Source organism: Takifugu rubripes, chromosome 1, assembly GCF_901000725.2.
Source record: "Takifugu rubripes chromosome 1, fTakRub1.2, whole genome shotgun sequence".
NCBI classification, from domain to species: domain Eukaryota; kingdom Metazoa; phylum Chordata; class Actinopteri; order Tetraodontiformes; family Tetraodontidae; genus Takifugu; species Takifugu rubripes.
In genome coordinates this window covers 17424009-17436681 of record NC_042285.1, presented here as the reverse complement: position 1 = coordinate 17436681, position 12673 = coordinate 17424009, and the positions used below count along the sequence as shown (strand labels likewise).

The following is a 12673-nucleotide window of genomic DNA, read 5'->3' as shown; positions in this document are numbered from 1 at the left end:
CCTCCAGAGTTTCAAAGCTAAGGTAAATATGTGCTTAATGACTCATTTGGAGGGCTGTTGTTTTAAAATGACTCACAAGGTTGGTGTTGGTTTAAGTTTTGCATATTAGCGAGTTACTTCAAACACATCATAAATTAACTGTTAGGTCCATTACTCATCATTTGGCTCCATCGTAAAATGCATCCGGAGGTCCTTCTCTGGGTTTTACGTGGGCCCGTTTGGGAGGCCATTAGAATGCAGACCCGGGCTTCCTTTCCATCCGGTGCCGTACAGACGGTGGATAATGGATTTAATATCACATCAAACCAGGAAAATAATAATATCTAACACGAGCACCGTCCGTACATTCAGGATAACAATTGTACAACATAAGAAAATCCAGCACGGGGCTGTCAAAATGGGCTGCAGTGTGTCTTGCTGTTGCCTCATCTGTGTACCGGAGCACCTGCAGAACTTGGGACAAATGGGGAGACCAGGATCCATGTACTGAGCTGTTTGATACTATATCACCCACAAGACAGAACTAAAAGTTTAGATTTGTCTGCAATCGTGAACGTGCAGGTGATGCATTATTCAAACTATTTTTTACTGTAACTAAATATCCTCCAAAGAAATCTCTTCTGTCTGCATTTTCTAATGGAATCTTCATTGTTTCTGGGAAGAATGGTTGCTCAACAGGGTGGGCGGGGGTGTTGACAAAGAGTTACTGTAATACACTTGCACAATGAGGAGGGAGAGGCAGCGTATTGATGATCCAGGTTGGTTGTGGTCCACAAACCTCCTATATGAACCTTCCTGAGACAGACTGACATGCTGTTTGTCTTTGGATGTGTGTGTTTGTGAGCTGGACAAAGACAAACAGCAAGAAGGTGGAAGCAGATGAGATATACCAAAGGCCATGGGACACGCACGGGACTTGATTCCAACCTTTATTGATTAACCCGGCTCTGGTTGGAAGGTTTGTACGTTTATGTTGACTTTATAAACAGCCTGGGGATTGATTCGCTCCAGCCTGATCGATGCTGCCACAGGTTAAAAGGGCTGTTCCTTCGGCTCGCTGCCTTTTATTCTTTGCAGCCTGCATCTTATTGTCTATAGCAGAAGTTTCATTAAGCTGCAACACATCGTCCTGATAATGTCAAAGCTTCAACCTCATTTTAGGCTTCTTTCTTTAGTCCCACGATCCCTTTCGCTTTCCATTTAGCCTTTTTTGCCCCCACCCCTCACACACACACACACACACACACACATACATGCAGCCACAAAGGCACACATGCTCAATTCCCTTCCATTCTCTTCCCTCTCCATCTGTTTCGCCCAGTGGTTGGACTTACACATGCTACGCATTGAGAGTGTGAAAATCAATAACATCATCTCAACACTGTCTCAATTTTCAATTAACGACTTTGAGGTCCGTCTCTCCAGACGCATCCATCACCACAGCTCAGCCGCTGAGAGCAGCAGCTCAGACACGACCGCTGAGCAGCAGCGGCGGTTTCACAATCGCACAGCCAACCCGCCCCGATGTGCAAAACAACATCGTGTGAGGAAAATGTGCTCATGAAAATCCAGACTCAGACTGACCAGACGACCTGGTATTAACAGACAGGAGGTGCACATTTCACCAGCCTTTTCAGACGCTGGAGCAGAAATGGCTAATTCTGTTGTCACTATTTAAAAGAGGACAGCACACCACAGCTGGGTGGTCTGTTGCTAAATACAAAAGAACACGGGCTTGATACATGCAGTTGGGAACACACATGTGAGCAGTATCACCAAATGGGATCATGGGAGTGACAGATGAGTTCAGTTATTGTAGCCAAATAATATATATAAATAAAATGTCCTCTCTGGGCTAAAGATCTGTTTCCAAAAGTTTTAAAATTCAATACAAAAAAAGCACAAAAATTGTGACATTATAGCTAAAAAATGGTACAATATAATACAAAACCTTATATACATATAAACCTTATATGTCAATTAATTTATTTATATATCCCTGTGATTTTTTTTATTGCTAATTTCCTTTTTCCTCTGCTATACAGCCCTTTTGTTCCATAGTAACAACAACAGAAATACAGCTACAGCTCGTGGTCTCCACATAAATGGTGTTAGCATTGGTGAAGCCAGCAAACGTCAGCCAGTCAAGAGCTCAACAAACAACACAGACCCCCCTTCACACACACACAGGCACACACGTCTGGATTTCTTCCTGCCTGTGTGTTTGAGAAAGGGTTTGCAAACACTTCAGCTATCAGGGTCTAGAAGTGGAAGCCCAGCAATCGCTGCGTGTTTCCCTGCTCTTACAAAAGGAAAACAATGCTATAAATCATGGAGGGAAGATCCGGAGCAGAAGATGAAGCCTGTCTGCTCCACCCTCCATGAACCTTCCCTCCACTCCTCCTTTCTTACTGGGTAAACAGCACACGCAGCGAACCGAGACAGGCAGTCTTTGATGAGAAAGCTAATTACGAGGCAATTAACTGGGCCCTTCGATGCTGATGAGGCCGACGGACTGAGGCGGATTCATGTAGACTGGAAAGATGCGCACAAATGTGCGTGAACCACGATGAGCTGGAAGAGAAGCAGCTCAACCAGAGTGGTGTTACAGACTCGTTAGAAATAGGGAAATAAATGAAGGGGAAAACCAGCGATGTGTGTATCGGGTTGCTTTTTGCCCTCTATCTAACAGGCTTTGAGGAAATGGGCAAAATTACGCAGACGTAGGATTCCTGAGAACTCTGTAAAAATTCAATAACCTCTGTAGCGTTTCCTTGGCAACAGTAGGCCTTGCCAGAGCAGTGCAGCCATTGTGCTCCCTCAGGCAGTCTCTCCAAGGATCCCTCTTTGCTGTATGTCATGTTTACATTAAGAATCCACGGCACTCCCAAAGGCAAACATATGGCTCTCTATTCTCTGGTCTGCGCTCCTGTGAAGAGGGCTGTAAAAGGAAATTCCACATGCTTTACAGTTTTTATGTGTACTTAGTTCTGGGGGGGAGGGGACTAATAATCGCCTCTATGGATTGGCGCTATAGATCGGCACCGACCATATACAGTATGGCGAGACATTCCTTCAGTAAAGATCTGAGCACATACTACGAGCGAAGACATCAGACGCTTTTGCCGGTTCCCTTTCATGGGCCTCGCCTTTATGTGGCGTCCAGGCTTTCCTCCTTCACTTGTCTCAGTTGTGAGTGGAAAAAGGAAAAATTAGAGGAAGCCCCCCACAATTATTCATCCATTTAAGATCTGAAGGAGATAAGAAGATGAACAGAGAGGCAAACACTCTAACATTCTCCTATGATGGGATGTACCCTCTAAGGTCCCTGTTCGTCAGCACGGTGACATGTGTTTAATCACTTATATTACAAATATAATATCACCCCACATATACTGGTGGATTTTTAAAACTGTTTAAAGTGCAACATTTCAGGCCATTAAAGGCTTTTCATAATATATAAGGTGTGCAAATTTAGAATGCTTTGCAGCTTATTCAGTAGATTCCTACTCTATTTGCATATTTAATACACACTACATCCACCCAAAGAAGGGGGTTTCTGCTGCTCTTGACATGCACTCTGAGCTCTTGCTCAAAGGCACTTCAGCAGTGCTCCAGAAGTGTTTCTGCACAATTCCCTCAGTCAAAAGCTATGCCTTCACAGGGACTTGAACCCTGGACCCTCATTCATTGTCATAAATAAGCTCAGAGAATAGCCTCTTTGACTGAAACGATTCTGTCTGCAGGTTTGTCTTCAGTCAGAACATCAGATGCCTGGTTGAACTCCTTGAGTATAAACAGAGGCTACAGAGCTATGAACAAACAAATATAGATAATAAACATATAGTGTAAATTTAAATAGTCCCCAATCCCACCAAATGTTCCTGTCTGGAGTCACATGACCAACAAGTGCTAGCGCCCATTAAACCATGTTTTTTGTTTAGTTTTGATCTGCAACGCTCTTTTTCTTGACATCACCTCAAAATCATCCCAAAGTTTATCCTGCTTTTATCCATTTAATGCAAACCAGGACTTCTCTCGACTTCCTGCCACATTAGGAGCATAACTGTAAACAAGATGTTTATAAAGTTGAAAATCAGCATCACATAGCGCATAGCACCTATTGTGCTAATCAAGCATTCACTTTGCAGTTCACTTGCATAATTGCCTATTTAATGGCTATAAGTAATTGAATTCACATGGCCAGTTCATCGTTAGGGGCAGAGTACGCGCTGCTTAATGGTGCTCCGATGGCTTTCCCACTTCATTGTAAGCTACGTTGAAATGTACCAGGTGGTTGAATGAAAATGTCATGGAAACGAAGTCTTTGGAGGGGAAGATCTGATTATATAATATTCTAAAAATCTTTATCCGGCGGATCCTTTTCAAAAATTTGCTCGCAAAGATCACAAAACAACCCTACATAAAGATTTCAAGTTGCTGATATTTGAAATTATTGTAATTATTATTTTAATTATATGTGCTTCTCTTGGGAAAAGGATGGCCTATATGGTTTAAGACTTTGGTTGGAGTTTGCATAATAATCAGGGTCGTTAATCAAACGTCCAATAATTCAGTCAGGAGACATAAAAACCGTGAAACACACACAGTCATCAACATGGAGCCCTTCCACTCATGATTAGTGATGCTACAGGGGATCATTAGAGCACAGCTGTCGGACACCTAAGGTCTCCTAAAGCTGCATTTATTCACAGGTCGGGAGTGAATGCAGACAGAGAGAATACACACTCTGTAGCTCCATTCTAGAGGTTCAACGGCAGTAGGCAACGGGTCTTTCACCACTGTCCCTAACCCTAACCCAAAGAGTTAAAATATGAGGTGTCGATGAGAACTTAATCAAAGAATTGTCACCCACCACTTCATTATTCTGTCACACTGGAAATTTTAAGGGTATTATTCCAGAGGAAAACGCATCACATCCCTGGCTGCTCCTACTGTATACATAACAGTTATTACATTTCAGATTAGGAAGGAATTGGGGAGATTAATGCTAATTTGGGACAGTGGGACTTTCCCATTGTCAGGGATTCTCTCCTGGACTCCACGTGTGAAATTCCTCAGGAGGTGACGCTAATGTCACTGATAACTAACAACACACTTGCCATTTGTCTGCTACTCGCAATGTTAATTGGCATGAAGCTCTCTTTGTCTGGCCATTGCAGATATTTTGGCAATGTCTGGTCAGGCCGTCTGCATTGGAGCTGTTGCGGCATTCCTGAATCTACTCAATTCTATTTAACAAATATCCAATAAGTGCAGGATTTTACAAAAAAAATCAAAAATCCCAAAAGAATTTCAACATGTTATTAGTTTGTACAGAATGTTTAGTGCCAATATAGGTGCAAAGAACACGTACAATGATTGAGAGGAGGATGTCAGAGTGACCAAGCTCCTCTCAACAGGCACTCTGAGCTTCTAAGAGTTTGCTGTCAGTGTGGCAATGAGCACATCTGCTTACAAAGATGCACCTGAACAGGGACTTGAACCCTGGACCCTCAGATTAAAAGTCTGATGCTCTGCCAACCAAGCTATTCAAGCTGAGCGAAAGCTTTATTTTCAAAATCATTCAACAAATAAAAGAAAATGAGGGTTCAAGTTTCAGACATTGTTGAGGACTGTTCTATTGTGGGAAAAAAATCAGTACATCAATAAATCATTTGTGTTTTGTCTCGTGTTTTTATGCAGAAGGTTGCAGAATGGCCTCTCACCTTGATGGTTAATCAGTCAGAAACAAGTTTTCTGAGGCATTGTAGTAGTGAAGGATACTGACAATGGAGTCACTCAGCAAAGTTATATGTAACGTTAGAAGTACAAGGTGTATCAAACTAGAGTAGAACTACAAGTTTGAAAGACTTTAGATTTTCCCCTTCTTTGTCTCTGGATGAAAGCAACTGCAGTTGCACAAACTGAGTACTATCATCGCATGGTCCCCGCTGTCTCACCAGACAATCTTTCGCAGGAATCGTAGCGCATTGGCAGGGCACTCAAGGAGAAAAAAAGTCTTCCCGGCTCTGTACGAATAGCTGACATTGGAGCAGTGGGTCACCTTGCTCTGCTTGAGAAGCACTGAGACTCTCACCGCTGTGCCAGGAGCTTCTCAGGATGGGAACACAGCGTTACGCAGCTGATGGCAGGTTTTATGGTGGGTTTAATGTTGACAGCCAAGCACCCCGTGTTCCTGAAGACACGCACACACACACACACAGATGTGGTGTGTTCTTTCTCACACCAAGTGCCAGTTAATCGTTGGAAGCAATGCTTCAGCTGATAAGTGAAGAGATCTTTTTGTGCACACGTTTACTGCTTTTATGAGGTGACTGTGAGCTCACTGATAAGCTCTGGCTGTGCAGCTAATTTTGATCCAATGTTCATTTTCTTCCAACGTCAAGAATTCTGTTCATGCAGCTGCTGACGTCAACACTGTGCACATACATCTACGCAAACAAATTGTACCACAATTCGCAGCCACGTGCTCTCCATAGCTGAAGAGAGTGATAACGCACAACCCTTATCTGTATCCATGACAACCGGCTGGATCCACTATGGGCACTGACGCCTTTTTCTGAATCGACAAAGTGTTGTGAAAAGGGTGCAGATAGGAGCGGAGGCCCATTGTGGGAGAACTGTGCGATAGTCCGACCTGTGATAGTTTAGGAGATAACCCTGTTAAGGGATTCTGGGGGGGGTTTACATTTTGGTGACCTTGTTTGGGGTGACCTCAACTCTGTCTAAGGAGACTGGACTGCTTCATTTTTTTAATCTTCAGGACTAATTAGTATTTCAATAATTAATAAATATAACAACAATAAAACACATGGCAAAGTCATAGTTTTCTTTATTTATGACAAAACTGAAGCTCTAAACCATGACATTGTATTTTCATTAACATTACTCACTACACGTTTGGTTTTATTTGCAATAAAGGGGATATTTCAAAGTGTAAAACCCACAGGCCTGCATAATTCATGAGATGGCAGGGACGTATCATCACAGGCTGATGTAGTAATGTTGGAAAGAGTGACGTGGACGCACGCACAGACTGCATGTAAGGTCCAACACTCACAGTAAGAGAGGGGATTGCGTTCTTTTTACTTTATACGTGAGGTGCATGATGGTTGTATTTTTAAGCTCTTCCACCTTGTGTCAAAAAAGAAAAGGAAATAACTCCCACTACATTAGCACCTTGCTCTCTCTGCTCCATCTTTAGCTTACATAGTCTGCATCCTGCAACTTTTTATGGCTTTTCATGCTATTATGTAAATATATACTGTTACTGCACAATGGCACAGATGGGCTGGTCCACTCAAGTAATCTCATCCATAAAACTCATCCACAGTTCTATGGACAGTTATTTCTTGGACATTTACATCCTACCGCACTCACAGGACCTCCCAGAGGTTCCAGAATAAGCATCACAGTCAGAAATAAACCTACTAAATGTTCCATTTATCAGTGATCAAGTCCATCTTATCTACTAAATCTGTAGAAGAAATCCAAAACAAGGATATTCCATAAGCAAATGACATGTCAATGACTGCCTGTCTTCACGGGATATGTCATGGAGTAAAGACAGAGCCACACAAACACAACAGTGTTTAAGTATGAGCTAAGTATGATATGTTTAAATTATAAAAATGATATATTTTCTAAAATAAATCCATCAGCGGTAGTATATCCATTTACGTATGTGTGATGCTCAGAGAGAGTACGATGTATTGCAGCTGGCAGGTAATTGTAGTAATTTTTCTTGAAGCAGTCAATGTTTACACCCCAAACAAGGTGTTCTTTATTTGAGTTAGCCATAACAGAAGACCAGCGCCCATCCCCCCCTCGTCTGCCGTCATCCACACAGACAGAAAGGTCAGTAAGGGGGCACTTTTAAGAGGCGTAAAGCACAGTGGTGGAGTTCCTTTAAAGTTCAATCAGATTCAGCAGAGGCCCACCTCTGTCTTTCACCCACAGTCTGTCTTTATTTGTGGTTGTGGCTGAGAGCGGAGCAGTACACGGAGATTTTGGGACTGAGTTTAATAAGAACAGGGAGGGGGGTGGGGAAGGGGCTGCAATGACCCTGAGGCAACACTGATCCCAGGGTCAAAAAAACAGGAAGGAAGTCACATGGGCCATTTATACTCACAGGGAGTAAGGGAACATGGAGGGAGAGAGGGGGCTCTGGTCTACAGTCTCTTTCCACTCTTGTTTTTCTTCATTGCTCTGATGCAAGGTGTCCACAGACATGTCTGGCGGCTGGCCAGGTTACATTACAACATCAAGACCACCGCAGACCAAGCAGAGCGTGTGAAAGCAAAACAACATGTAGTGAGATATCACTTCTCACGTTTTTACACTGAAAACGATGGTCGTTGCAATTATTACATGCTCTAAACTAGCAGACGCTAATAGCAGAAGGTTGATCTTACCTTGAAATCAGCAAGAAAGAGGGGGTGGGGGCCTGCTCGTCCACTCTTTTATGGGGGATGTCCAGGTCAATCGGCAGTCTAAGCAGTGATCTTTAATGACACAAGTTATTGGTCCCCTAAGTCCTAACAGAGTGGTCGGGCGATACTGGGTCACATGAAAGCAGGTTGTAAGAGCCGCTGGTTTATTGGTGCGATTGTTAAACTCTGACCTTTCATGGTTTCAACATAGGGCATTTCTATGAGATCACTTAAAATTGGACATGGATACAACGAAGTGTCTATCATTAATATATATACCACAAGAGAACAATAAATTAATAATTGTTAAAGTTATAGTCATGGTAAAGGAAGTATACCATTTCTCAATTTTTTTTATGTATGAGGATAATAAAATTGATCAATTGTTTTGAAGTTTTGGCTGCTTATTGGCCCAGAGCAATAAAGTAACTGCTGGCACACATCAGCAATGAGGTTAAACAAGAAAGTCATCGTGAAAGCCACCCAACCAGGCTGCCTTTACATCTGAAAAGGGTTACAAGGGTTTCTTCTATTGTTCTAAGGAGCATAATTCACGAGTTGGGAATATTCAAGACATACCAACATATCCAGACAGTCACTGCAAAGCCAACACAAGCAATGCTCAGAGAAGCAAAAAACAGCCCAGAAGAGGCGAAACACCCCTGAGGTACAGGCCAGACTCCCTGACCCCGATGAGATTATATATTAATATTCATGACAGTGGAATTACAAAAGACGTGAACAAGTGTCACTCCTTTTGGAAGGGCTGCTGTCTAAAAGCGCACAGACATTTGCAAACTTTCTTCTGAACAAACCACAAGACCGTGACCGTGAACCCAAAGTGAATCCATCTGTTCAACCGGTATCAATCAGCAAGACAAAGATTCCACATCCTGTCAGCAATCCTGCAGCAGAATGACTGACAGAGGGTAAATCGAGCAGTGACCTTAAGAGGGGGAAATAAAATGCCCACAAACCTGAAGAGGCACGGTAAGAAAAATAGGGACAGTCCAGTTCAATATTAAAACTTGAACAATAAGCGTCGTGTCTGTCAATAATTGAAATCTCGTTTTTTCCATTTTGTAAGAACAAAGATTGTGCTGAGGCCCACGAGCCTGCAGAGACAGGAGTGAAGGGGTGGGGGGCAACACTTGAACAGTTTTATTGTGAAATCTGAATCTAAACTGGAATTTAAAAATCATATCTAGGATAATTAGTGCAAGTTAATTTTGTCTTCAACACAGAAAGAACGTATGCTTCATTGTATGTGAAATGTAGAAAGGATTGACCACATGTGCCTATATGTGAAAAAATGGCATTATTTCATAATCTTGTATCCTGACACCCCCGTGGCACCCTGACGATGATACTGTTTCTCAAATTTCCTTGACTGAAATCTGATCAAGCATCAATGAGAGCTGCCAAAAAAATTCCAATCTATCAATCCAAGGAGGCAGCATTAATGATCAGATTTGGTTTAATGGCTGTATTATTCTACAGAAGAGTCAGACCTTGCTAGGTTTATGCTGGCTTTTGGTGCAGATGTGAGCATTTGCTCTGATACAGAGTCTCACCAGCTCAGTTATTTTAGTTCCTTCTGTTTTAGCACTTTGGTCACCATATCCTGTGTCAAATACAGGAAGGAAATTATTAGCTTCCTGAAGAAGGGAGAGGGGAATATCAGGCAGACGGGAGGGCAGGGCGAGGTCAGCGCTGATATGGATTGGCCGTTTGGAAGCTCTTAGGATCAGTTACCACATGGGCCTCGGACATTAAAGGGTTTTGGCTAATGTAGTAGAGCCAGTGGATTACAGAGAGAGCGAGAGAGAGCGAGAGAGGAGGCAAAAATAGGACAGGAACGGTAGAAATCAAGAGAATTAACTACAGAGATCTGTCACAGTCAAGATAGATGGCTTGTTTTAATTACAGCGACTAAAAGTGATCCAGTGATTCCCCCCCCCCCCCCCCCAGACAGGATGTGAAGGTCAAGATGTTGAGACCAATGATGTCCTCCTACCAATAGACGCCTGACCTTTAACCTCTGTTTGATGCTCTCATGGGTGAAGAACAATAACAAATTTAACCAGTTATATATCTACAGTTGTCATTTCAATGATGGCAAAGTAGAGAAGGAATTGAACAATTATACAGTTTTATTTCCTGCAGCGCTCAGTAATCCCATTACAAATATAAGCAAAGGTCTCCCCAACCACTTTCACACAGATAAAACATGTACATGGTTGTAATCACCAAAAAGCAAATCTGAAGGAACCCGATAATGAAATGAGAGATGGATAAAATGTCTATATATACAGATTTGGGTGTTCCAGTTCCCAGTGAGGTGCATAAAATTCAATAGTTTCTGTAAAAATGGGAAATATGCCATTGTGTTGTATTTTTGTTGTCTCTTTATGTGAAGGAAACACAATAACACACAAAAAACGAGGGAAAATGTAACCTGACTTGATATTACTGTCAAGTTTTATAACCACAGAGTAAAAGAGAAAACGCATGCACCCGAACACAAACACATCGCTCTCGCTCTCGCTCTCGCTCTCGCTGTCACAAACACTTTTGCAGAAGTCTGCCCTTAGCTCAGCTTTGTTCCGACGGGGCAAGTGGGTTTAAAAACAAATGACGTGCTTGGCCTTTTATTATGTTCTGGACACTGTTTTTTCTGAGGCTGGAATGCGGACAGGAATGTGTTGTTGCTCTGTGAGAGCTCAGGGGGAGAAAAAATTACCAGGCCATCGTGTTTGAGAAAAAGAAGAAAGGTGCAGAAAGATGGGTTCGGGATGGGGGTGGATAGATATATTTGAAAGGAGGTAAGTGCTCTGGTGCAAAACACTTACAGACTATTACTTGGGGCGGCGGGTTGTCCCCGGTGAGGTTGGATGGGAGCCTTTGACGGGCCGACCCACTCCCTGTCTCTGGTTTTTATTACTGCTGTTATGATGCTGCTGTTATGAGTTTCAGGACAGAATAACACTTGCATAACAGCCCTCTTGTTACTGGCCTGCTTCTTCCAACTGTACTGTTCCCATTTCTCTGTTTTTCAGTGTCCTCTTATTTATTTTACCCATGAAATCAGTTCAATTATTATCTAACCAATAAATATTCCTTTAACCACAGACATGTTTGGACTGTTCTACTACGTACTAGTAAATATTCTTTTTTTTAATGAGTTTTACAGTGAAAAGGTGTGTGTCTTTTTGTGCGTGCATGGCCTCCTGTGTGTGTTTGTACATTATTTAGGAAAGGGCAGCAGATAGTGGACAGAAGGACATGCAGGATTCTCTGTAGAAGGAACCTAAATATATTTCGCTCCTGGGAGAAACCATTTAAATTCAGATGTAAACAAAGTTTGATCTATTTTGAAATCTCTTGCATTTTTGCAAGAGAGAGGAATTAAAGTGGGGAAACGCCTTCTGTGATGCAATGAACCCAGCGATCATGTGAAATTCCTGTTAAATGCAGTGTCAATCTTAATGGCTGCCCTCAAAATAAATAAAGAGGTGATTCCTTATGTGATTCCACGTGCTCTGTGCTGACCTGACCACCAGAAATGGTTAATAACGTATTTCAATGTTTGAAAAGTACCACTCAAAGTAATTAAGAGACACTATCATTATTGATTTTATATTATTTGCAATATAATCATTTATATGTATTGTATTTATGTATATACGTATGTATTGTATGTATTTCCCAATAAAAATGTAGTTTATTTGCAGTCGTAATCCAGCGATAGATAGTAATGAGCTGACTGTATGTTATTAATATTGAAGAAAATACGAATTTCTGCGTTTTTTTGGCACTTTGATTGCAGATTCCTTCCAGTTGTTTTCCCTGTCCTGTTTGGTCACCTGGTTGTTCCACAGTTGCACATTTATGTTCTTAGGCTTCCAGATCAAAGCCCAGATGGTGAACGGCGGCGTGTTTGCAGAGCCACCAAGGCAGCGGGAGATAATTCCATTTTCAAATACAATCTACAGGGATGTCAGTGCAACTGTGGAAAATAGGATTTATTTTTATTTATTTTGAAAAAAAAGCTCACCTCGGGAATTTGCAAATCCTGCGGTAATGACAGGCTGCCTGATCAAATGGATCTTTACAGTGTTGCATTGAAATGAATACCGCTGCACAGGCTTTTTGTTCAGATGGGCCTGTAAAATGTTTGTGCTAAACCCGTTTGGACTCACACAGGGATATCCAGG

At 42.1% G+C, this 12673-nt stretch overlaps 1 non-coding gene across 1 annotated transcript; it reads right to left on the bottom strand.

Annotated features, from left to right (window-relative positions):
* Positions 1 to 5486: 5486 nt before the first annotated feature.
* On the bottom strand, positions 5487 to 5559 carry trnak-uuu (transfer RNA lysine (anticodon UUU)). Its single transcript has one exon. It is a non-coding gene; the product is annotated as a tRNA-Lys (tRNA).
* Between the last annotated feature and the right edge of the window lie 7114 nt (positions 5560 to 12673).